Genomic DNA, 27,039 nt, shown 5'->3' with positions numbered 1-27,039 from the left:
CCGCCGGCCCGGGGCCCCCGCGCCGGGCACCGCCCCAAGGGCACCCCTGGGCCGCCCCGGGGGCCCCAGCCCGGCCGCCTCTCCCTCCTTCCCTCCCTCCTTCCTTCTTTCCCTGCCTCCCTGCCGGGGCCGGAGCGGAGGGAACGCGCTCGGGGCGCGGGTGCTGAATCACGGAGCGGCGCGCACGGACGGGAGCGCAGCGCGGTGACTCGAGCTCGGCGGGCGGGTTCGGGAACTTCGCCGGACTTGCAGACGTGGTGGGGAGCGATAGCCCCAAGGGTGCGAGTGAACACATCCCGGGAGCCCCGCACGGAGCGGGTTTGCCGTGGCTTTGGGGTTTCTGTTTGAATCCCAGTTGATAAAATGGCCTGGGGTATCACAGAGGTACAAAGAGGGAAGGAGGGGCTGATGTTAGGTCGTTTTTTGTTTTTTTTTTAAGTAAAAATAAACGCAAGGCAATCCAGACCATTACACTGCTTTTCCTTCCCCAATTTTTCACTTGTCAGTGTCAGAATACAAAATTAAATGGTATGCTGGTGAATAGTATGCTATGGTAAATAGGACTTTTGCTGGCCTGTTTTCTTCAGAGACATTTAATAGCAAAACCTTTGTTGATTCCTTTTGTACGTTTCTGAGTAATTAAATAGGTCTTTGTGACATTTTCATATAGTGTATGAAATACATTAGAAAGTAATACATTTGTCTCCACTTGCACACATAAAAAATTATATGGAGCCATCCCTATTGTTCAACCATGCAAGGAGAACACCTGGATTGTTGGTATGGCTTTCTTGGCCCTATCACTGAAAATACTCATTTATGCCAAATAAAAACACATCCCGAGCTAAATGTTTGTGGTACGAAGTCTGCAAATGGTAGCATGGCTGTACTACTCATACACTTTCAGATAGAGGGTCTTAATGTGTTTACATGTTGTCTGACAGAAGAAAGTGCCTTTGAATTTTGTTGACCCAGGCAAGTGAGCGTAATTTAACTGAAACCATTTAATGCCATACAGGCCCAGGCTTGGGTGCAGTAGAGAGAAAAAGGGCAGGGAGAGGGAAGGAAAAGGCCACTGCCTCTGCACAGTGGGATTGCTGGTGTGGCATTTGCTGGGGTTGCCAGGTTGCCATCTGGTCTAGTGAAAAAAAGGCCATCTCCTGCAAGGCTGGCTGTGCTGAGCAGACCCAGCGCACATGCGCCGCGGCTCGGGTGAGCCTCGGATGTGTCAGAGCCACTCTGCGTGTGCAAATTGATTGGAGCTGTGACACGTGAGCACGCCGTGGGCTCACATCAACTGCTTGGTGTGTGGGGAAGAGCTGCCACATCCCGTGGCAGATCACAGACGTCACTGGGTTCACTTGTCCCTGCGTTCTTCACCCAGTCCCCCATGGAAGCGTTTTTAATACCTTTAGATCACCTGTGAGTGGCTGAGCTTTGGGATGTGTGTCTTATACAAAAATGTGTAATTCAAATATTTTCTCTTTTTGTCTTTGTTAATACATTAATTATGTGTATCTGTATCTACCACGATATAAAAGAGGAGTGGAGGCAGGACTCAGTCAGCGTTGGTGTAGTGTGGTCCAGCACAGGAACGAATTAGGGACTTAGCCCAGGAGTTCTGCTGCTGTGCCTTATGTCCCTACGTGTCCAAACACAGCTGGGCAGGTCTGTGCTGTGATGGCTGCAGCCACTGCCGTGGCAATCAAAGGTGTGAAGAGCTGAGCAGGAGTGAGAGAGGCTCGTGAGCAGGAACCTTGGCTGCAGCCACTGCCGTGGCAATCAAAGGTGTGAAGAGCTGAGCAGGAACCCCAGGCGGAGATGGAATTGTAGGAAACTCTATTTGCTGGCGTTATCTGTCACTCGGAGGAGGCAGAGGGACGAGCTGGGAGACGTGTCACCACACATAAATCCAGTGTGGGAGTGCTTTGTTGATTCAGGATATTTGAACAGTTCTGTCAGGAAAATTTTTACGTTTATACCTTGGCCACGCTAACCACCTATTATAAATTTTCTCTCTCTGGAAAACACACGCTTTTGCAGCAAATATATAATATTGAATGAACAGGTTGTCTGCTTTACTGAATGTTAAGAGATCCTCTAGTTCATTGTAAACTAACTCAGGTGAGCTGACACACCTGCTCTTTTTTAAACTTTAAAGGCAAGACAGCATTGAATCTTTCAACTAGAATTTTACATTCTAGCCTTCCTTAAAATAAACATTTCTGTAGTTTTGGAATTGTTTCTGAAATGTAAGTGAGATCATTGCAGTTCTGATTAAACAGGGCATGCTAGTGGTTTTAACTTCAAAACATCCTAAATTGTCCCAATGTGCTTAATAACAAATACTTTCATAACAGAAGAAGTTGAAGACAGGATGTTGTCTTAAATTGGCTAGTTAAGGAAAATTATTCTGTTACAATTAAAGGAAAATGACAACTGGAATGTAAATATAATTTTGTCTTTATACAACTAAAGTGGTGCCTGGAACATAAATAATAAGAAAATTATTCTGGATTATATCAGGAATGGGATCCAGATACTTTCTGTTTTATGACATTAATTCAGAGCTCTCCCAGCTTAATGGTCGTCCATCACTCTACATGAACCAAATAAAAGTTTAATTTTTGTTTTCTTCACTCTTGTGTTCCCATTGCAGAAATGTCCAAGTTATCACAAAGGCTGCATTTAAGCTACACCAGCATCATGCTAACATTTCAAATGTTCAGTATATTGAACCACTTTGTCTTACCCTGTGCTAAATTGATAATTGACTGTGTTCAACATCTGCTTACCCCAGTGTGCTGCTCCGAAAGCTGCAGACAGTTTGGTGCTGCTGCACATCCCATATGGTTCTCCTCGTAGCAAACTTCAGGGTGAAGGTGCAGGGGCAGCTGAGTGCAGCAGCCACATCAGCTGCCTGTGATCTTTGTTTTACATCTGCATTTATATTCACCCAAGTAGTCCAAAAATAGCCAAATTACTGGATTTTTTTTTTTCAGTAATAAAAACCAAGACCAAGATAATATAAAAGAGTTCTAGACAAAGCCTAAATCAAGTGACAAAATCAGGATTACATCATACCAATACGTGACTTCTGGTTAATTTGTACTAAACTTGGCTGGGCTACAAAAAATGTTAGCATATGCTAATTGTCGTATGCTAACCAATGTGTTGTGGAAGCCTAGTTTTAAACTTGAAATGTTTGTTTCTTCTTTTCATCAGTTTTGCTTACTTGTCATCTCGTGGATCTGCCTTACTTCAGGCAGTAGCACAGCCTGGGTGGTGGGTATGACACACACACCCTTCCTTGAGCAGTGAGGACTTTCCCAGCAGTTTGGGAAGATGCTTTTTGCTGCCATGGTAGGGGAAAAGCCTCACTTCTCATCCTGAGCAGCACTCCCAGACAGCTGGAGAATTCCAGTTACCAGGGTCTCTGGAGAAGTGCACATAGTGTGGAGGTCCAGTTTGCCTCAAATCCATCTCACTACTCTTTTTGCAGGCATTCACAGCCCACGAGGAAAAAACATTTCATTGTAGTTGATGTTTTCTCACCCGCTCCCCTCTGTGAAATATTCTGACTTCTGTGGTCAGCAGCTGCACCCCACAAAAACAGATCCAGAGTTTGGTGGAATGTGGGGCTGACACAGGCCAGGCTCCCCGTCCTTGTGAGCTCCCCATCCCTGCCTGCTCGCCATCATTGTGAGTTCCCCATCCTTCCCTGCTCAACACCCCTCCCTGCTCCCCATCCCTGCCTTCTCCCCATCCCTGTCAGCTCCCCATCCATCCATCCATCCATCCATCCATCCATCCATCCATCCATCCATCCATCCATCCATCCATCCATCCATCCATCCCTGTTCCCCATCCCTGCCAGTTCTCCATCCCTACCTGCTCCCCTTCTTTGCATGGTCCCCATCCATCCTTGCTCCCCATCCCTCCCAGTTCCCCATCCCTCCCAGTTCCCCATCTCTCCCTGCTCTCATCCCTGCCTGTTTCCCATCCCTGTGAGCTTCCCATTCTTTCCTACTCCCCATCCCTGCCTGCTCCCCATCATTGTGAGCTCCCCATCCTTCCCTGCTCAACATCCCTCCCTCCTTCCATCCATCCCTGCTCCCCATCCCTGCCAGCTCCCCATCCCTGCCTGCTCCCCATCCCTGTGAGCTCCCCATCCCTCCCTGTTCCCCATCCCTGCCTGCTCTCCACCCTTCCCTCCTCCCATCCTTCCCTGCTCCCCATCCATCCTTGCTCCCCATCCCTGTGAGATCCCCATCCCTGCCAGCTCCCCATCTCTCCCTGCTCCCATCCCTGCCATTTCCCCATCCCTGAGGAGCTTCCCATCCTTTCCTGCTCCCCATCCCTCCCTGCTGCCATCCCTGCTGCTGCCCGTGCCCAGCCCAGCGTGTGCTGAGGGCAGCAGTGCCCGTGCTGTGATGGATGTGCTGCCTCCCACCTTTACCCCTCAGCCTCACCAAACCCTCAGGCCTTTTCATCGTATTAAGCTCCTTTGACTGGGCTAATGTGACTGAGAAACACACCTTTTTTATCCATTAAGATGAGGCCAAAAATGTTAAGTGCTCAAGATGCAAGCCCCTAGGGCTTGTCTATATATCGAGTTATTACACGTGGAGGCTTTTATCTTCATAAAAAAATGTTCTTTTTGTGCACGCCAGAGTGTGAATTTAAATCCAGTGGTTGTAGTATAACCCTCATGCAGACTCACTCATCCTGGCATCTTTTGGGGGTTTTTTCTTCTTTTTTTTTTTTTTTTTTTTTAGATTAAGCCCAACTTTTTAATTCATTTAGGTAAAATCAAGAAAAGGTACTCAGGCTGAGTTTGTCCACATGAGAAATTACGCTTGCCTACCTCTGGTAGTAGCATGAATAATTTCCTATATGGAGAAGCTTTGTCTATTAGGAATGTTAATTTTGCACATGTTTGCACTTATTTGCATTTGAATCATCCTATTTTTACAAGTGGTAGCTGAGGCACTCTACTGAAATTCATTAGGTTATTCCAAACTGAGGCCATGATCCTGGGGATGCTAAATTAGGCAGATATGTAACTAGATGCATAAATAGGTTCACTGAAGACAACTACCTCCTGATTAAAGTTTGTTCAGTCTTTAAAACATTTGCAGAAATGCTTAAATTCTTCCAAAACTAGCAATTTATGTAACTTTTTCTTAGAAATAACAATGAACTGTGCTATGTTATATTGTATTCTTTTAGCATCCCTGTGAAAGTCACATAAATATCTACAAGTTGCTTAGGAACTTCTTTTCCATTCTTTGTGAATTCCTGTCTGGTTTACACATTTATGAAACTGTAATTTTATAAACTTTAGTATTCTTTTATTTATCCATGTGGTGGTGGGCAGAAGAGAAATTATATTTTGTGATATACTATTAATTACATGGGGGTTTAATCCAACAAGGTAGAATGCTAATAGTATGAGGAAGATAAGATTAGTATCTGAAAGCAATACATGCCAAAGTGTGCAGATAGATGGAAAAACCCCAGAGCCAGCAGCAAGAACCCAGGGCAGTAGCTGACCCCTTTGTGTGCACCTCTGGGGAAAGACAATAGATTGCTGTGAAGCTGGGACTTTATCATGCAGAAAGTTAAATAAATGTCTGAGCAGTGTTTGCTGTTTGCAGGAGTGGTGCGTTACACTCAGATTACTGAACAGAAATAATACAAACCTGGCCACGAAATGGGGGAAAGGATCTGTTGGTGTGCAATCATATATTGGGTTTTTATTCTGTGTTTTGCACAGAACCTCGTGCACAGGGGTCGTGGTTCCTTATCTGAGATCCTGGGTGCTATGAAAATAGGAATTTAAATACTGTTTCTGGAAATAAGCTTGCCATAGATTGCCAGTTTTGCAAGGAAATAATCTCTGCCCCACGTTCAGTGGAGTTGTTACAGTGTGGGAGAGGCCTTGGGTTGCAGTGAGGTAAACACTTGGACACAGGTGCCCAGTCCTGTTTCCAGCTGTTTACTTCAATAACATTGTGTGTCTGAGTAAGAAGGGCAGCGTTTGGCCTTTGGTTTTTGGAGTTAATTGCAGACAGTTAATGGGGACCTGTCACATACATGGGTTCCAGAACAGAATTCAGTCCTTCACTGCTTTAATAACTAATTTTTTTAACCCATTAGCTACATACCCCTATGGAAACAATAGCAGAGCCTTCACAGCCAAGACTAAAGATCTCAATTACATATATAATAAAGGTTGTGCATGTGTTTTCTGGCTGAGAACCATGTTATATTTCAGCCTCAAGCAAAAATTTTCTCCAAGCCGTAGTCCCTCAACAAAAACACACTTTTTAATGAAAGTCCTGACACCACCTTAATTACAGTGCAGCAAACATTACCATCATAATCCCATTTCATCCTTAGGCAAGGAGGGCATCCCTGGGGGCCTGGCTGCTAGTGACCAGTTTTACAGAAACAACCTTTTCCCCAGTGCATTTTTTAATTTAACCTGTGCTGTGCTGCTCGGGGGGAAGATGCAGTGGAGCTGCTCATGCTCATCTCCCCACGCTCCTTGGAGCCCTCCTGGCACTCCTGGAGGATCAGCCAGCCCTGGTCCTGAAGGATCAAGCAGTTCCCAGGGATGCCCAGCCTGCAGCCACCTCTTTGCCTTCCCCACACTTTTGCCTGTCTGCCATGGGAGCCCAGCAGGAGCCAAAGTTCATGTCCAGCATGTTTATACCACAGAGGATTCACCCTGACACTTTCCAGTATCCCCCAAGCTGTCTTTCTGCTTTATCCCTTGCCCAGAGACAATTTTCCTTTTTTTGCTGGCTGCCAGGCTTCAGTAAAATCCTTTCTTTGGATCCAGTGGTGCAGGGGGGAAGGCTCTCCCAGGGGCAGCCCTAATCCAGGTGGGTGAGCACAGAGCTGTTTGGAAGGCAGGGCTGTGCCCTGCCCAGCTGTGATGTGATCATTTCAAGCAGCCTTCAGTGTCTCCAGGCTTTCACAGTGTTTGTTTGGGTAAGTAAAATGTGATTAGTCTCTCATTACCATGTCAATTTAGTGTATAGATTTTGTGTGGGGACTGCAATATTGGCAGGCCAAGTTTGCAAGGCTGTGTGAAGCTGGGATATTTTCCTACCAGAAATTCCTACCAGAATATATCTATGTATATGTATAAACACAAGGGATAAGACTAGTGGTTCTTCTTTTTTTCCTGCCTTCTTAAATCAAAGTAATAAATCTGTATGATCAAAAGAGTTAGAATAATCAATCTCTCCAAATTGATCTGAAAATCCTAGTTAAAGGCTAGAGGCAAATTAAACATGAGGGTTTTTGTTCTCTGTGCAACATTGTCAAGTACAGTCCAGTTTTCCATTATGGAACTCCTAGAATTCTTATGTACAGCGTAAAATCATGCAGCTGAGATACTGTCTCTAAAAACAAGCCAAAGCCCTATGTCTGCTGGGAGGACGTTTCTGTTATCCTGTTCCCTTCTATTTAGGTTCTCATATGGTGTTAATCACCATGGTATCTTACAGCTTTGTAAAAATATAGTGCACCATATGTGATAAATCACTAATATTAAGAATGAAGATGCTGGAGAAAAATACTCTTCCCAAATCTAAAGCAGAACATGTGCAGTAATGGACATACCCAGGCAAGCAGGCTGAGTAAAAGGAGCATGAATACAAGAGATGGGGGCAGAATCATCCCTAAGGTGATAATATTTCATCCAGTCACTGCTTGTGAGTGTGAATGGCACTCTCACTCCTGTCTTCCCCAACCTGCTCACTAAAGCACAGGGACTATGTCCAAGCCATCTTCTCTTCCCTCCTTTGCACAGCAGACCAGTGCCTGCTTTGTAATGTTCAGGGCATCAGTCAAAAGAAGATAATTTGCCAAAAAACGCAAAGTAAGCTCGTGCATTTGTTGCTAATTAAGTGCACACATAATTACAGTCCAAACATAAAGCAAAATGAGGGACTGCACTTCCATTGGAAAGAATGCACCAGGAGTGGTCATAAATTATCCCCCCAACTGGTAATCTCAGTTACATATTTTCTCATGTTTTTTTCATTTCCCACTTAGTTCCAGCCAGATCTGTTTTCTATTTATATTGTCAAGTGTCAACACATAAATAATTTTCTCTGTTGTATCCCTCACTACTACATTCTTTTTCTTGATAGAATAGCAGAAGTAATTATATTTATAAATGGAATGCCTGTTTTGCCTAAGTACTGCATATAATTCCCCTCTGTAAGAGGGATTTTTATAATTTCTCTAAAAATGTCTTGGCAAGGATCAACCCTCCAGTTGGTAGTGTGGACCCAGCCTTTAGGAACAGAACTGGGGATTCTGATCCCTTTGGCCAACAGGCAGGAGGGCACCACAGAAAAAATGCTCTTGTTTGTTTCAGAGAATGATGCTGTTGAATATGTGCAGTTTTTAAATACCCAGAAAGCAAATTCACTGAGAACGGCTTCCCACCTGTGGATTCCTCTGTTCAGCACAGAATTATTTTGGCAACTGAAGAATTCTTCATTGTGGATGGCTGTGGGAAGATATTAATCCTGTTCTTCAAGTAAGATGCATTCACTGATCTACTAGACCTGCTCCACCTCTGCTGTTTCATATTGTGAGAGGAAATCAAAGGAATCCCAAGTGATGAGTAATCTCAAGTCATTTTTAGCCCCTTTCTGCCCTGTTTTGCAGCAGCTTTCTGCAGACAAGTTCAGATGTCCCTTGCTCAACAGGAGTAGAGCAGAGGGAGATCTGTTGTGAGCTCTGCTTTAAGGCGAGCTGAGTTTTCCATCTCTGGGCACTCCTTGAGAAAACCTCACTCCAAATGGTTGTATGGGGATGGCAGATCCCAGCCACAGACAGTTCACAGCTGCCTCACTGGATGGAACAGCAGAATGCCTCCTGGAGCTGATCTGCAGTACAGGAGGAGAAAATCAGGATTTTCTTACTGGTTTCTGCTGTCTGGATGTGCATGGGTGTTCTTTCATTATAGTTTCTCCAACATTTGCTCTGAATAGAGGTTGTACCAGGGCACCTACAAAGCAGTGAGCCATCCTGTTCCTACAGATGTGGCAAGCTTGAAGAATGTTGTATTGGAGCATTCAAACCCCGTGTCCTGTGTCATCTGGGAGCTGTGGGAGAGATGTGGGTGATGTAAGACATGTCCTTGGTGAAAAGAGTGCCTGTACCTCTGGAGTCTCACAGGGTCTGAGGCACAACCCTACAGTGTGGTCAGAATTTCCATGGGTACTTCAATCAGTGGAGGTTCAATTACTGAATTTTCCTTCTTGTGTGATCAGCAGAACCAAATACACACTGCCCTGGAGCTCAGCACCTCCTGGTCCTGTATCTTCCACACAAATCAGCCTAAACCAACACGGAGGTTTCACTGCCAGTGACTTGGCAGCTGGCACACCTGTGTCTCTGTCCCTGCAGGAAGGGTCCAGAGCTGGAAAGGCAGGGATGTCCCTGCAGGAAGGGTGCAGAGCTGGAAAGGCAGGGATGTCCCTGCAGGAAGGGTGCTGAGCTGGAAAGGCAGGGATGTCACATCCTCAGCCACTGCAGTGACATCCAGGAGTCCCCAGAGCTGCCTGTCCTACTTTGTGCAGATGATTGGAGCGTGCTGGAGCCTGCGCCTCCAACAGCACCATTCCAGCAGTGTCAGCTACAGAACCCATCAGACTGGGAGTGCTCCTGGTGGCTGGCCCTGCCAGGCTGTGGCTCTATTCCTGTCTTGGTGAGTCTGATTTAGCTCCTTTACAGCTCTGCTCTCTCACAAGCTGCAGCCTCTGAAGCACAGAGAAACCCAAGTCCCTTTCCCACTCCCCTGTACATTTACTCAGAGGCCTCTCAGAAGTTTTGGACTGCAGTCTTTCCCTTTCCCTGTGTGCCCCCTCTAAGGGTTCATGTTTATTTAAGATTTAACTTTATGAGCAGTTTTCTTTCTCTCAGTATACACAGTTCAAATTTGGTCTGTTCCCTCAGCTTTTGCATTCAGCTGGTTTGACTGATTTAATGTCGCTGATTTACCGGTATAATTTAGCTTGTCTGAAGGGAAGGAAGATTGATGTTGGCTGAAATAAAATTCTGAGATGCCTATGGAGTTTTATTGCCCTAGATTTTTTGATTGCTATTTATTCACAAAAGTGGGCAGAACTCTGACTTGAGATTTTTCAGGAATGCCTCCATTATGTCAGAGCTGCTAATTCTTTGAGTCAAGTCATTGTGGTTAGCCAATCTTGTTTTCTGTCTCTGTGGTAAGATTTTACATCCAGAAGGCTAACCTCAATGCTCCCCCACAAAAGCAGGCAGGGATGACAAAGCATTTCCTTCTTTGACCTCTGTACTTGAGTTTTGTAGAAAGATGAAATCTATCAAATCAGACCAAATGCCAAATCACCTGCATGAGAATGAGCAGGTCAAAGCCTGTTCCTGCAGCAATATGTGGAACAAAAACATACTGAAACATGTTTTTAAAAGTAATTTCTCCTCTAAAATAGTTTTTTTCCCCAAATTTAGACTATGAACTATGAAATTCTCTCCTGCTTGTGAGTTACATATGGTTATCACATCAGAGAAAACTTGAAGTTGTTAGGATTTTTGAATTTTGCGTACTTATCTTGAATTTTCTGGGTTTGTGATGTTTTTGGGGGGAATAAACGGAATATTCTGATTTTGTCATATACCTGCTGGGATAGCACTGGGCTGGATCCCTTCTGCTGTGACAAGGGCCACACTCCAGACCCTCAACACCTCCTCTTGATTCACACAGGGGCTGTGTCTCTCCTTCTAATTAGCAACATAATCACCCATGAACTAAAGAACTCAGTCCCACCCAGATGCATCTGGAGCTGGTTTTATGAGTGCAAGATATATAATATCAGCATTATGTCATATAAAAACCTCTGGCTTGCCACCATGAAATTCATTTGTGCACTCTGCTTGTACCCCTGGTGCTGTGCTAAGCTGAAGCAAACTGACCATTTGGACCAAGCTTAGCTCCCTACTTGAAATCCCAGGATTATGATGGTAGAGCAGGAGTATTCCCTGTGCTGGAGCTGCCTTCCAGCTGGCCACTCTCAGATCAGTGACAGGTCAGACCAAGTGGCAGCAGGTGGGTGACCAAGGAGCCTGCCACTGACAGCTCTTTGCCTGTGGTGGGAAGGACTGGTGACTGCACAATTCCCTCAGACTGGAGCATTTCAAATAATAAAATAAGCATGGTTTGGAAACTGCCTCTAATAGTGGAGGGACAGCTGACCACTTTGTCACTGCTGCCACTCTGGCATCACAGAAAACTGACCTGAATTCTTGATCTGGCCAGTCTGTTGATCTATAATCATAGTGATCCGTTAATTACTTGGCTTAATTACAGGCAATTTATTCTAATGAAAGGTTTAACTATACCTACCTTTGTAAGTTTCCACATTATTTTTCATTGAGATAATTTTCAGGCATAAAAAATCCAGCATGCAGTGCCTTAAAACAACCCATTCCACAAAGACTGCGGAGCTTTACTGGCAAATTCTCCATACAATATTCTCTGTTCAGGCAGTAAATATCAGAGCCATGAGAAACATCCTGTATTCTTCACATACACACACCCCACAGGGGGCTAGAATCCCTCTCAATGCAGTTTTACCCATGCACTCGTGACCTGGGCTTCCATAATTCCTCTTTGCTGTGATATTAGCACCAGGTGTACCATCAGTACACCTGCCTTTTCATGTAAGCTCTGATGGAGAGATGCAGTTAGCAAATGGCATCAGGTATTAATGCAGAAGTGACCTTTTAATGTCATGCACAGATACATGAAGAAAGAACTGCCACTGAAAACTTCTGATTAAAGATAAAAGTAGACAGCCTGTACAAACATTAAGATAAAAAGTAAATCCATTTGCCCTGAGTTTCCCCTGCTATCCCACCTCCTACTCTAAATTGATGTTGTCAGCACTCATGATTTTATCACAAGTCTTGTGATGTTTGATGTTTCACTTACACTCCAGCTACTACAGTTGTGTAATGAGGTTAGAAACTCAGTTTTCCTCTTTCTTTAATTTAAAGTAAGTTCCTAGTCCTAATGGTTAGAGTATAAAGCTTGCAAGTGTGACCCAGGTGCACCCTAACAGCTCAAAAACCAGAAAGCACAGTAAAAGAGCTCCACATTTATCGTTTCACAGACAGGCTTGTGATTTTGAGGGTCAAACTGTAGTTCTTGAACATTTGGAGGTGGCAATAGCAGCTTGGGAAAAAAAAAGTGCTTGAACAAAGTCCCACACCATGCTGCATTTTCCAGGGAGGCAGAGCAGTCATTATACCACAGTGATAATTCCCTTTTCAGACATGCACATTTTCCTATTTTGTTTGTTATGCAGCATCTCAGCCCCAGCCTGGCTGGTCTGTAGGGGATTGTCCTGGTGTGTAACAATTTGCCTGATGTTGGAGGGCTCAAACTGCTCCTTGTGCTGACACAGGAGAGGTTTTGCAGCACTCCTTACTCCCCACAGACTGGCAGGTTTGTGCATAAAAAACCTGTAAAACCAGGAATGTTCTGACTTCCAGTCTAGGAAGTTGATCTGCCTTTTGTAAAGCTCCATCAAGAAACCAGGAATACCCCACCCCTGCCAATCCAGCAACAAAGGGGCAAAGAACCAAACCAATGCAAATATGGAAATTCAGTAACGTTGAAAACAGCTGGTTTGACTTACAGTGCCCAGAATGTGCCAAGTGCAGAATTTGATGAACAGACCAAAAATACTCAGCTGATGGGTTTGGAAAAACCAAGCTTCCAGCAGCAACAACTCAAATTTGAAGGAGACACCATATTTAAATGGAGCTCCAAATTATCAAAGACTTCCCATTGTATCACTAAAAGTATGAATTTCACCAAGAACTGGAGGGGTATCCAAAGCAATGGGCAGAGTCTGAGTGTGGTGTGGGCACATTGGTCAAAACTCCTCTGCAGGCACAGACTGCTGGTGCCAAAGGTCCCTCTGTGCTTGCCCTAAATGATGGTGTAATCCATTCTGGAGGTGACAAAATTACAAATAACTGACAAAACCTAAATGCAAAGAAAAGGTGAAAGTCCATGAGACTCAAATACTACCTGAGTGTACAGAATAACAAGGGAGGTTTTCTGTTCCGCAAATATAAACTAAAACTGGATAACATTTTCAAAGAACTAAAGAAATTAACTGATTCTACACTGCTCCTGTTAATAATTTTGTCCCTGAATTCAGCAGTAATTTCCATGTGGTGATTTCCATGGGACTGACAGTTTGCTTCTAAACTGCTTCCCCTGTAAAAAGCTGAAGAAGCCATTATTGACTCTTGATCCCTTTGCTGAGTGTTTCAGAGGGCACACACATCTCTCTGTATCACAGATCACATTATTTAGGCCTGTGGACTTACATTTTTTATCCCTAATTTAAAGGGCTGTGAAAAATCTCTGTCTTCCAAGAGGTGCATTCTTCAGCCTTAGGAACTTCTAAACAACTTTAAAAAGGCTACACAAAACATCAGAAGGGGCTGCATCTTCCATATATTAGTTTATATGAAGAGGAGTTCTCTTTATGATGTTTTCCAGCTCCTTTCTAGCTCTGTTGTCTGTAATTACTTTCAAATACACCCAAATCATCACCCTGTACTGAAATGAACTGTCTCTTACTCTCACCTATGCAGGCCTGTGCTGCTGGCATAACAATGTCAGATGTATTTCTGAAATCTAAAATGAGTAAGGTTTAAAAGATTTTCCCACCTGTATTGTCCCTGCTCCCATGGCAGTCTGGCAGGACTCCTGTTGCTGTGGCAGGACAATTTAATGCTGGTTTCTGTTTTTTAAATAACAGAAAGTTCCTTGTGGCACCTGTGTAGATAAAGCTGTGTTCAAGCCATTGATTTCACTTTGACACTCCACAACACATGAATTAAAGAACTGGATTTCTGTCCTCTGAGTCTGTCTCCCTTTCTGCCTCACTAAACATTAATTATTGTGGTCTTGACACTCTGTTCTGCCCTTTTTCTTCTCTTTCCTCCTCCCCAGTCCCCACTGTCACTCCCAGTGGCTGGGGAGTCTTTCCATTAAAGCAATCCTGTTCATCTCCCAATAAAGGGCCATCAGCCAACACATTCTGGGCCTGAATTCATCTCATAAATATTGGTACAGGCTTAAATAAATGCAGTCCTTCATTTAATGTACTAGATTTCAATGGAATTACATGGGGAATTAATTTGCCTCTGTTTGTAGTCTGAAAAACAATGAAATAGGGAAATGCTGAGTCCATGGCTCAGCTTTCCCAACTGGATGAAGGATGGTTCTGTCCATTAACCAAGGCAGGAGCAGATTCCTGATCTCATGCCTTTTCTGTACAAATATTGTAGGCCTTGCTGGTCCAAGGCCAGGAGGATCTCTAGGTCACAGCTGCCCTGACATCAGCCTGTGGACCTGTCTGCAATGTCACGTATTTCAGTACGTGTCTGTAACTCCTGCTACACGTGACAGCACTTATTTTGGGATGTTTCTGTCTTTGATGATAAAAAGAGTTTTCATTTGGGTATCATTTACAAGGAGGTGCCAGCAGCAGCTCCAGGGGTCGATGAGATGAGGTCCAGCAGAGAGTGAGTAGCTGGCCTGGCGTGTGCAGCACTTGTTCACTCCCTGGGCCTTGTGACTTGCTCTGTGCCTGAGCAAAAAGCTGAATTTCAGGATATTCCAGTACAACTGGATGGGAAGTCACACAAGTAAAGGACTGGTGATGAACTTTTCAGCTAAAATTTCATACCTTTTTTTTTTATTCCATTTGTTCATCTCCCATCTTTTCTGCCTGCATATTATACACCGCTCTGTTTCTTTACCATCTTTCCCCCCGTTGCTCTGTGCCTTTTCCTTCCCAGATGAAACATCCCTCTTTTTTCCATTGACTGCCCTTTGTAGGTTCTCTCCATATAACTCATAATTTCTCTCCCTCACCTCCCCCACTCATCCCAACATCTTGGGCAGGAGTGATTGAAGGCATGGAGTCTGAAAGAGCAAACCAGTCTCTAGAGAGAGAAACACTGCAGATCATTATCTTCCTCACTCTGTTAATGGAGAAACAGAAAATATGTGAAGTCAGCTGATAACATAATACATGTGTGGATGAAAGTTCTTTTGCTGCAAGAGATATCAGAAATATAAGGCACCCACAGGTATTTGATCTGAGCAAAGTCTTCCTTGGCTCTCAGTGTTCCCATTCTAGGTCCATGTATAGCTGATGTCTGTAGGAACACACTGGAAATCCAGATCTGTACTTTAATTAAATGAGTGAGGTTTCAGCATGGAAGGTGCAGGAAAGCATTTTTTATCTCTTCCAGACTAGTCAGCACACAAATTCCAGTAGTTTTCATGGTTATTGATACTATGATAAAATGGATCTGCCCAAGAGCCTTTTCCTGACTCTTCATGGATCAGTTAGGTCAGTCCTCACAGTGAAAAGTGCTTCAACTGTAGTGTTACCATTTCAAATACTGCTCTCTCTGCTCTCCGAAAATAGAAGAAAAATAAGAATACAATAGTTGAGACCCCTTATAAAATCTTCCTGGAGGAGTCCAAGGATACTCACCATTGGTCTCAATGGAGCTTTCACACATCCTTGAAAGGAATTCATTAAGCTGGAAAAGCTGGCTAGAAACCAGTCTTCCTATAATGTCTTCCATAATTTGCTCCAAGGGACACATTTATAGTCACTCAGCCTTTTTTATAGATCTTGTGCAAGATGAAGGGCTGGGTCACAATTGCAAGGCTTTAATGAATAGATGTTTGTTACATGCCACAACCCAAATAATTTTTCAAGCATCTCAGCACTGCTCAGTCTTTTCAGTCTGGACTTCCCCAAGGATATGGGACAGATGATGGCTGCAGCCTCTGGAATCACAGGGAGATAGTGACTGGTTTTGTTCCCTCTTCCACATTGACCCATTGAGGTACAGAGAGAAAACACCCAGCAACTGCAATTTCTACTCTTGGTTTTGTTTCCTGAAGAATTGAAGATTTCAGTTATTTCTTTTTATTCATATGAATTTCTCTTTATACAGGCTTATATGAAAACAGATTACAATAGGGAGGTTCCTCCAATTAACAAAACTTCACTGACATTTTAAACATCTATCATTCATGGCCACATCTCAGGATAACATTCTGCTTTTCAAGGAGCCCCGAGATCTTCTTCATGAACTCTGTTTCATTTTATAAGCATTGTCTGTCATTTCCATTCCACCAAATGCTGCCATTTTTGGGTATGAAGCTCACTGGAGTTTTAGAATAGGGTGACCTTTGATTACCAAATACAAATTTAGTGAGAAACTTCTTATCTGAAGGAAGCCCATATTAAGAACTAGTTCCCTTTCTAATTGTACTTATTGTTCTGAGAAAATAGAGCACTTGGACATTGGACTTTTTTTGCTGGATATTTTCCACCTGGCCACAAACACTGGAAGTCATGTCTTAGCATGGTAAACCAAGTTGGTGTTGCACAAAGAAACACTGAATTCATTTGTAGATTGCACCAGAACCAGCCTTGAGTCACCATATTGATATACAAAGGATCAGATAGTAAACTTTTTATTAGCAGCCAGGAATTTCTTTTGAAAATTATTCTTTTTTTGACATGCCTACATATGGCCTGAAGGATGCTGGTACTGTTCTCCTTCTATCAAAATAGGATATAATGTGTGACTGTGTTCTAGAAAAGTGTTACCTTTTTTAACAGATTTATAATTTTTTAATGTCAGACCACCACAGAGCTTTCAAGCAATAGCTGCTGGCCAAAACTACATTAGGAAAGTGCATGTTCTGCTCCATTTCCCTCAAGGAGGGGGAGGTAAACATGGGCAATCTGGACTGGGAGGGCCAGAGCAGAGGTAAGGAGACAGCCAGCTCCCCTGGCTCCTGCTGTGCTCCTCCTGGGGCTGCTGCTGGATTGATCAGCTTCAGAGGAAGATAACAGAACCTTTCCTGGAATTCACCATCCCTTGCTTTCGTGCCTGTATCCGTATTTAAGAAAAAAAGTTATCTTGCTGAGGAGCAGTAGCAGTGCCTCAGCTCTCCAGGGCAGCTGTTGGGCTCTGTGCAGACAGACAGACAGACAGACAGACAGAGGCTTCTCCTGCCCCAGCCTCTCAGCAGCAGTGCTGGCCTGGGCACTGAGCCCCGTGGCCAGGAGCACACAGGGGTAGGGGCAGGGTGAGCCCACATCTGCCTGCACCTGTCTGTGCTGACAGAGTTAAAAATGGGGTGGAAAAAGGAAACAGGAACCACCTCTGAGCCCAGCTGGGGCTGGGGCAGCCACACAGGGCTGGATCTGCCCCAGAGACAGGGAGAGGCTCTGGAGCTGCTTCCACACTGCCTGCAGGAACACAGCAGGGACAGCAGCTCTTGCTGAGTTTCTGCAGGCAGCCCATACACCCATTTCTTCCCAAAATGTCAATACAGAAGTAACAATGCAAAATACCAAGGGAGGGATATTGTATTCTGCTGGATCTCAGCTACTCCGAGAAATGGGAGGCACAGTGGGATTTTTTGCCTCCTAAAGGGAAGATGGAGACAATATTTGTGGTGGAGGGGAAACAATATTTCTGGTGAATTAGCACTGCTGACAGACATACCTGGTACACAGGGCTGGTGGAGGCTGTTCTTTCCATCTGCAGGGGAAAGCAGTGCGCTGTAAAGCTCAGTGGCATTTTGAAATACTTGTAAAATCCATGCAGCACAACCTGAAACTATTATTAACCAGTTAGTCACAGCGCTGCTAATTGCAAGTCACCTCAGACCAGGGAAGCTGGGTAAGGAGCTGAGCTCAGAACGACCACCTGCTTTAGGCCACCATTAGTCATTGCTGAAATTAAATTACTTGACTCCAGCAGGATGAGCCAGGTCACCTTGGTTGGGTATTTGGGCTTCACATGCAGAGAGTGAGTCAAAAAAAACAATCTGCTTTCCTAGAGAAAAAAGGTGTTGGGGGGGTGTAGACAGTGCTAAATTCTGTGTTTTGCCTTCACTCCCCTCCCTTCCCCTCCCTGAACTCCCAGCCCTCCCCTCAGGGCTGCCCAGGATCCCTTTGGGATCTTGGCCCTGGAGGAACTTCTGTTGTTCTGTTCTAAACTGACCTGGGCCCACCTTTATTGAGAAACAATACTGGGCTGAGCAGAGCCTGTAGTGCCCTTCTGCTGCTTCCTGTGGGGTGCCCAGGCTGCTGTGACAGAGATGGGCAGAGATTTCACCTCATCACTGTGTTTCTGTTTGCATTTGTCAGTGTTTTCTGAGAGTGCCCTTCCAGTGATCTTTCCAATTCTGTGTAGGAACTGGCCAAAATTCAGGTTGCAGGAGGGTTTAGGTGGGAGACTGACCAGGGCCCCTCGGGGATCAGGAAATGATGGTGGTTAGGCTGTGCTCTCTTTGGTACTTCTGGAACTAAGGTCTCTAAATTCTGTCCAAACCCAGATGTTAAGGAGCAGGGATGAACTCTAAAAAAAAGCCCTCAGTATATAAACTGCTCCTGCCCACAGACAGCCGCATTGTTTGGGTCTGTGGCAGAAGGAAGCAGGGTCAGGTGTTTCTTTTGTGCTCAGTGAAATGATATCTGTGAGCCCGAGGAGCTGGAAGGGATATCTGAGGTCACCGAGTTCAGCCCTTCACTACTGCAGACAAACATGATGTAATCCCTTTCATTACATGGGCAAACTTCCATTCTAAAAGTAGTTTTGCTTGTTTTCCTATTTTTTTTTCTCCCCTTGCTTTGCTCTCCTGCCCTCCTGCAGTGAAGTTATGCCCAACCTTACTTTTAGTTTTTGAGCTTGTGTTTATTCCCAGCTAGTTTTCCTGGTATACTCTAAAGTCTAGCCCATGTCTCCACATTTTTGGTGTTTCTGGTGAGTGGAAATGGAAGATGATGAAATCCACAGGAAGAGAGTTCAGTATTTCTATTTGTGCTTGTTAAGTACTCAGCCCACTAGTGCTTGATTAGACAATTTTGAGATACAGGCAAATGATAATTACATTGGTCACAATACATTTAACTGAACATCTGAAGTATCCATTAAAAAGAAAACCCTTCTAGAACAAGAACTTTTATTTTATTAAACGATTTAGTATTTAGTCATATGGCTCTTAAAGATACTTATAGCTGAATTATAAAGTAGTTTATTTCACTTAGTGTCACTTTACATTTTACCAGTTGGAAGATCTGCAAAGTGTTTCACAAGGCAGAGATAAATCCCCTGGAGCCTTCTGATTCCATCTGAAAAACCTGAGCTCCTTTGCTCTCCCTTTGTTTTAGCACATTCCAGCCACCAGTAATCCCAGTCAGCCAGAGCCCCCACCAGCAATCTGGCATCTCTTTGCTCTTCTTCTCTGTCACATTGGACTCAGGAGATGGTTTGAAGCCAGTTTTGTAATGGAGGTAGAACAGAAAAGCAAAGGCTTGAGAGCAAAATGATGAGGGTAGAAAAATGTTCTCTAAGCGTGTGCAGGTGACTGTGGTCAAAAGGAAGTGTGAACATTTGCTGGCTTGCCTAGCACAACAGAACACTGCAAGCCACCTTCCCTTGTGATACATTCGAGGCAATTTTATTCTGAATTTCCTTCCAAGTAAAATTTTAAACTTGTTTTCTGATCAATTTAACACATTGGTCCCTGGGACATTCTGCTCAATGCCTGTAGGGCTGCTTCTTCCTCCTATCCCTGCTCAAAGCTTGGCTCTCCCCATCAGCTACAAAATAAAAGAATTTGGATGGGTCTAATCAGCATGATGGATATTGATTCACAATGACACAGGACCAGTTGGATTTGTATCCATGCACTATCAACATGTACTGATTCACAGTCACATGAAGCCAATTTGAATTTATATATCTGCATCATCAGCACTGCATGTATTGGTTCACAAACACAGAACCAATTTGCAAATACATCCATAACCCCAAGTGGCAGATGGCCATTTGGATGTCTTGATTTGGATACCTCAAGACATTTGGATGTCTCAGCTCACAGTTTTTACAGAGTGGGCTCCTCTTTAGGCCAGCTCCTTGAGTGGTTACCCAGGTACACACAGACCTGGCTGCACCCACTGCCTCTAAGACCATTTTCCCTCTGTGAGCTCGGGCTGGCAGTGCTCCAGGCCAGCTCAGATGTGCTGTGGCTGCAGCCTGGGAGCAGGCTGCTGGGAGGAGACCTTATGGGAGGATCTGGGAGAAGTCCCACTGGCAGCTGAGCCCTTCTCTCCAGAGCTGCTCTCCAGCTCCCACCCGAGCCTGTGCCCGAGTGATGCTGCAGCTACATCCGAGCCTGGCCTCATCCCTCACTGAGCCTCACCTTGCTGGGTCTGGGAGCAGCCTCATCCCACATGCACATGCTCCCTGACCCCATGCACAGTGGGGTTCGTGTGCCTGAAGCCCAGAGAAGTGCTCCCCTTGCCTGTTTTGGGGCAGGGAAGGCACAGGCACATCTCCCTTTGCATTCAGGATGAGCAGCACTGGGCCCTGTTCCTGTGCAGGCACCTGAGTGCTGCGGTCATGTATCTTTCTATAAATAATTACTTCACTTCATCACTTGCAGCCTCTTTTCATCACCTCCTTTCCCTCAGACCGATGGCTGTTTAGGGATGGAAGGTTTTTTTCCTCTCTAGCTGGAACAAGGCCATTCAATGGAGTGAGCAGCAGGAGGTACTGAAAGAGAGATACTGTTAGCACTGTTTCCACATGCCCAAAGAGTGATCTTTATGCAGCTGAGACTACAAGGGATATCCCTTAAAATAAAGGCCAGCTTATTACCCATCTTCTCCAACTCCTGTGGAACTAAATATCCTGAAGTTGAGAGAAGCTGCTGCACAAAGCGTCTTTATAGCTCTCAGTGTGCCTTCTTTGCTGGCTCCAGCTGCCCCTACACTGTTTTTCCTCAGTCTTTTCTTCAATATTTTTTCCAGTTGACTTAGTTATTACAGTACATGGACCAGACTGAGGAAAATACACTGAAGGTTGGAGCTGGCAGAGCAGGGAGAGCTGCGAGGGAAGTGCCTTTGCCATGCCATGACATCACCCGTGCGTTAATTGGTGGCATTCCCGCGGATGGGAGGCACTGCCCGGTGTCCTTGGGCTCACTTCCGTGACACAGAACAGAGACAGTGCCTGTCTCCTGCCAGCCTCTTTCATTGCCAGCCTTCTGGCAAAGCTTAGGACATTTATAAAAACAGTACAGTACTTTATTTAGCCTCTAGTGAGAAAAAGTCACTTCACAGCTCCAGTTTAGGCACAAGGCACTAACAAGCACATTAAAAAAAATATATATATCCTTTACATAAAAACATTTCAAATGAATACATGAAAGTTGATTTGTATTCCAGATGACCTCGCAAACCAGGAGATTGAGCTGTGCCTTTTATCTCCAGAGAAATGGGTTCAAATCCTGATTAGCCCATAGAGGAAATTCCATTTAATGGTGTAATTTTGGTGGGCTGAAAAGCTGTTCCCTGCCTAGAACCACCGTCTATTATGGCGTGATTGGCAGTCTGTGTTCAAGACAGAACAAGAACTTCACCTCATCTCTACTCTTATTACTTCAGCCTGCCATGAGCTTGCAGTTCCCAACCCTCAGCTCCCACAGAGCCTGAGAAAAGAGGGGATTTGTGGCATGAACAGAGTCCCCACAGCTGTGTCCAGGCAGGGCAGAGCCTGCCTGAGGCTACTGGGGGCCGTGGTGGGGCCAGGAGAATGGAGAGGTGGCACAGGGGAGCCTGAGAAAACAAGGAAGCTGTTGGAGAGAAGTCTCAATGGAAGGAGATGGAAAGTAGGAGAGACCAAGAAAAAAAGGAATGAGGATGGAGAGGGAAAGGATGAATAGATAAGCAAAGGGTGGGATGAAGGTATGCCCAGAGCAGAATGGGTGTAACTCTGTTTAAACAGCAGAAGGAAATGTCAGCTGTGAGAGGAGTCACACAGGGTCATGATGTCACCAAGTGTTCTCACTGTGGCTGGTGGTCCTGCTGTAGAAATGCCCTTAGACCCCACAGGATTGTTGTTTCCCCAAGTCCTCATTCTTCAGAGCACAAAACACTGCTTTGCAGAGGAGCAGAAAATCTGCAAGACACATCAGCAGCCAGCTCAGGCCTCCATCATATCTTTGCAGAAGCCACAGATTAAGCAAAGAAAGGCTCCTCTTCAGTGTTGTCAGTGCAGTATTTCCATATTGTCTGGCTGTATTTCTCCTGTCAGTGGGAAGAGCCCATATGGGGTCCTGCCAGGTGTTCTCCACAGGCAGAGCAAGTGGAGGAAGGCAGCTGTGACATTGGTGAGCCTTGTGACCCTGTTCAGTGAAGGGCTGTGAGCAGACACCACAAAACTTTGTCACTTTGAGGTGATGGATGAGGAGTGTAGGTGATGGCTGTGAAAGCATTGCTGCCACACCAGGCCAGCTTTTCAGCCAGACCTCAATGTTCTCCTCTCTGTCCTTTTCATAACCCCCTTGGGTGTGAGAACAAGGGATGTGCTCACAAGTGACCTGTTTGTGGTGGTCTTACTCAGGACAGCAAACTGTGAGTTTAGAAAGGTAATGATAATGAGGAAAAATGTTATAAAGTCAGCCTGATGATGAAGTGCAAGCTGCAGTACTCTGGGAGGAGAAATACCAAAAGAGGATTTCCCAGCTGGGCAGCAGCATCAGGAGGGACTGAGGGTGCAGAGGGGACAAAAGACTGAGGGTAAGGACAATATCAGCTTTCCTTTCCTGGCTGCAGTTCTTCCAGCTGTGAAAGCTGCTGTCCATTACCCTGTTGCTCATCATCTCCTCCCATCTCAGGTTTCAGCTTTTTCATACCTGTTTATCCTCAGCTTCACCTGGTCCTGCTGACCTGGTGATCAGGAGAGCCCTGTGGTTTGAATTATTGCCTCTAACCTGGGCTGCTGCCCCCGACTGTGCTGGGAGCAATCCCCCGGCAGTTACGCTGCTGACCTGGGAGGGGGAGAGCCTGCAGCTGGGGGGTGGTGATAAGCAGCTGGAGTGGGTGAAAAGAAATAAACTTTTCACCCAGCTCAGCTGCAGGCAGAACAGGATGTGAGGCTGCAACCTAAGACATAGGAGATAATTATTCTACTCCACTTGGCACCGGTGAGGCCTCAGCTGGAATAGAGTGTCCAGTTTTGGGTACTGTGCTGTAAAGGAAAATGTAGACAAACTGGAGAGAGTCCAGGAGAGACACACTGGAAATATCAGAGGCATAGAAGGAACAACCTAGGAGGAAATGTTGAAAGGATTGTTTGTTTAGTCTGGGAACAGCAGAGTCTAAAGAAGAGCTGTGATAAAAATCTTGCAATATTTTAAAGTTTATTGTAAGGAGGATGGTGATAAATCTTTCCCCGTGCTTGCTGGGGGATAGGGAAAGAAGGAACTAGCTTTATTTGCAGATAATAAAATTTAGGTTTGACATTAGGAAAAACTATCTAGATAAGAGGGTGATGCTGTTAAACCAGGCAGGGAGTGCATGGGTCTTGTTAAAATTCAGAAGGGTGTTTTATTTTAATAATGAGCATCGAAAGAATAAAGATGTTTCTTGTTTAAATAACTCTTCTGGGCTAATGCCTGGGACTGGGTTTCCACATGCTGAGAGTCCAGCCATGTGGATGCACTTGCAAGGAACAGCTCTTGGCCTGCAAGCTCCAGGGGAGGCTCTCCTTTGTGAGCAGTGTATGCAAACCCCAGCAGCCTGAGACTGATCTCTTTTCTACATATTCCTGCAATACAAATATAAGGCCTCATAGAATACAAGGATCTGTATAAAATTTTACAAATGCAGGAGTAACCTTTCTCTTATGATCCCATTTCTGGCCCCACTATATTTCTTCCTTGCAGGTTCATATGCTATATCTCTAATCCCTTGTTTGTGGATTTGGTATGTGCACACAGCCAGAGATATATCCCTGATTGCTGTTAATCCTTTGAGTGTTTTTACATTATACAGCATATGTCCAGGGAAAGTTCTGTCTTGTGCTTTAATGATACTCCCTGATCCTCCAGCGACACTCCTGGAAACAGAAAATCACACCAGCCTGTTTCCATCCCAGGGAGTTCTCAGGCTGTGAATTGGGTTTTATTCCACATCACAGAAACAAAGAACCACTGAATATTTTCAGAAGTTCAGTCTTATGTGTTTGCAAACCTGGAAAAGAAATGGAAGGTTGGTCTAGGGGCTGGATGTGGAGGAAGGGAGTCAGCACACAAAGGCCCCACACCACATCTTTGGACTTGCCTATGACCTCACAGGGGTCAAAATCCATGGCTGGAGCTGGTCAAAAATTTTTTTGAGGCCTATGATAGAATTTTTAATGAAGCAAACTCTACCAGTGAATAAATATATTTGCTATTTTGGGGGTGGTGAGGCTCTGGAACAGGTTGCCCAAAGAAGTTGTTGATGCCCTATTTCTGGAACTGTTCATGGCCAGGCTGGATGGGGCTTGGAGCACCTGGAAGGTGTCTCTGCCCCGTGGCAGGAGAACTGGAATGAAGTGATCTCTCAGGCTCCTCCCAATCCAAATCTTTCTACAGTTCTATGATTCTAATATTAATTGGTTTGAATTTTAATTGTAACTTCAGGAATGAGTGCTTTCTGCAGCTGGGTTTTACTTTAGTTGCAAAATCTGTCAGACGTGTTTTACTTTAAATTCCCAGTATATGTGCTTAACCTTCATTGCACCTTGAGGTAATTTATCTGTAAATGAACACTAATCAAGAAACCTGAAGTCATGTGGGATGCTTCTAATATTTTGAAGATAAGTAATATTAAGCCTAAATCACATTTAAAGAGGATATTAATTGAAGTAGTAGAGCAGGACAAGTCAGTAAAACAGAACAGCCAGTCAAACTGGGTTATAGTTGCATTGCTTTCCACAAAAGCACACAGTACCCATGGGGTATGAATTACAATATTAATTAATATTTTTTACAGTTCTTTGCAGAAGATAGGTGTCTACAGCATGTGTTGTGCAGAACCAAGAAATGGTCAGTATTGCCTATTAAAATAAACTGGGAAAGGAAACCAGATGTCAGAACCTCCTCTGCTGGGGGGTTGCTGGTTCACAGGAGAGCTCCTGGAGATGCTTTGAGCCCACAGCTCCATGGTGAACCCTCCAGCCCCTAAACCCTGCAGTTCTGTAGGGGATTAGGATAACTTGTGCTCCCAGGTCTTCGTGTCAGAGCTGCAGCATCATGAAAGGTTTACTGGGATAGAAAGAGAAGACAGGAAAGGGTTGGAGGGAGGAGAAGGAGGACTTACATCCTTGATGTAGATATTGAACAGCTGGACTTCAAAGACTGCGTTAGTCACCCTAGGCTCCATGTAAAATCAGTGGAGAGGAAAAGGAACTCAAGATGTTTGATTCAGGACAAGAAATGCCTGATTCCCTGCTGCCTGTAGGAGACATGTAGGTACCTGGATAGTGCTGAAGTTAGCTGAGGTGACCTTGCCTGGCCTATTGGCTATGGCAGTCTCCTGGAAGGAGAGATCCTGAGCTCTGGCCTCTGCTTCAGGGACTTCTGATGGAGTTTGTGCAGGTGACAGGTCACATGGAGACGAGCATTAGTGGATGCAGAGTGTCCCTTCTTCCTGCAGTCGAGTGCATTATCCCAGGGGCTGAGGTATGCTGAGGAAATTGGGAGGTGCATGTTTGAATGTCCTTTTACAGGAGAAGGAACTTGGTTCACATGCTGCTTCCAGGAGAGTGCTTTGACCATTGAGCAATGACAGTGGGAACCACGTCCTGCACAGCCCCTGCTCTGTGAGGCAGCAGGGCTGCTGTTTCCTTCTGGGAGGAGGAAGACCTGCCAGGAGGGTTTGCCATGACCCAGCAGCCTGGACAGACTGGTTGTTTCAGGGAGTTTGGGCTGAAGGGCAATTTCAGAGCCCTGATGGACTTGGAAGTGAGCTGGGTGCTGGCTTGTGAGGCCTGAGGCTCTACCTAGGGAGGAGCACGAGACATCACAGTTAAAAAGACTGGCTCCTCACTCTCCACACCTGACATGTGGGCAGAGCACACCTGAATCTCTCCCAAGAGTATCAAACCCAGCTCCTGTTGGCTTCCCCTGTGTTTCTGGCAGCCCTTGGATGATCCATGGTGGGTCACAAGGGTAAGGAACTAGCTGAAGGGCTCTGGGGGACAGCTGCTCCAGGGCACTGCTGGTTTTCCCAAACCTTGCAGCACACCCCAGTAAAAGCCTTGCAGGCAGAAGGCTGTGCTGCAGACCAGTGGGACAGAGAGCAGGAGAAGAACGACACAACACATTACATCCAGGGAGAAGGATTCTGCATCAGGGATTATGTAACTTCTGACATGTCCTACATATCAGGATCCAGTACTGGGGAGCTCACGCTGTGCTCTGCCACGTTAGCAGGGCTCAATTTAGACAGCCACTGTTAAATGACATTCCTGTCCTGTCAGAGCTTCTCCAGTTTCATGTCTCCCAGGTCCTTCTGGGGCAGCTCCTCAGCTCCCTTGTGCTGCGTGGCACCGGGCTGGTGCCACGTGCCTGTGCCCAGCCAGAGCCAGGGAAGCTGCTCTTCTCTCCTGCCTCAGCTGCCTGCAGAAGGATGGACCTCATGGACGAGCCCTTCACCCCACTGCAGGCCAGCACCCAACAGGACGTGGTTTGCATTTAACTGCACCTCAGCAGTAGGAATCCTCGTTTGAGAAGCAAAATCCTTTGGCACTGTTACCAGACCAAACCCATCCCTGCTGGCTTGACGGCCCCTGATGGCTTTTCCACATTTCACATGGGACTGAGCTCTTAAATGCATTTTACAAACTTGACCAACTCCCTCCAATGTCTGCTGGGTTTCGTTTTCCCACTGATATTTTGCTTATTCCAAATGAACTCCACACCTTGATTTTTTTTTTATTGTTTTTTTTTTTTTTTCTTTCAGCAGAGAAAATAGGCAAGTGAAAGTGCATCACATGTACAGTCTGGGAAGAGCACAGAGACAGCCAGGCAGCCATTGCAGGGGTTTGGCACCTCGCTCA

At 45.2% G+C, this 27,039-nt stretch overlaps 1 protein-coding gene across 2 annotated transcripts in view; it reads left to right on the top strand.

The window, feature by feature from the left end:
* The window catches only part of LOC120499864 (translation initiation factor IF-2-like), a 42,001-nt gene that overhangs the window by 2,340 nt on the left and 12,622 nt on the right, over positions 1 to 27,039 (top strand). Inside the window, exon 3 of one of the 2 annotated variants that reach the window (XR_005626984.1) lies at positions 8,402 to 14,179. The exons of the other annotated variant lie outside the window; for it this stretch is intronic. The gene's annotated coding sequence lies outside the window, so the exon portion shown is untranslated. Of the gene's footprint in view, positions 1 to 8,401; positions 14,180 to 27,039 lie in introns of those variants that run through there. 2 annotated transcript variants of the gene reach the window in all.

Source organism: Passer montanus, unplaced genomic scaffold, assembly GCF_014805655.1.
Source record: "Passer montanus isolate IOZ18808 unplaced genomic scaffold, ASM1480565v1 scaffold10, whole genome shotgun sequence".
NCBI lineage: Eukaryota > Metazoa > Chordata > Aves > Passeriformes > Passeridae > Passer > Passer montanus.
The sequence above is the reverse complement of the archived record's forward strand: the minus strand, read 5'-3'. Positions and strand labels throughout refer to the sequence as shown.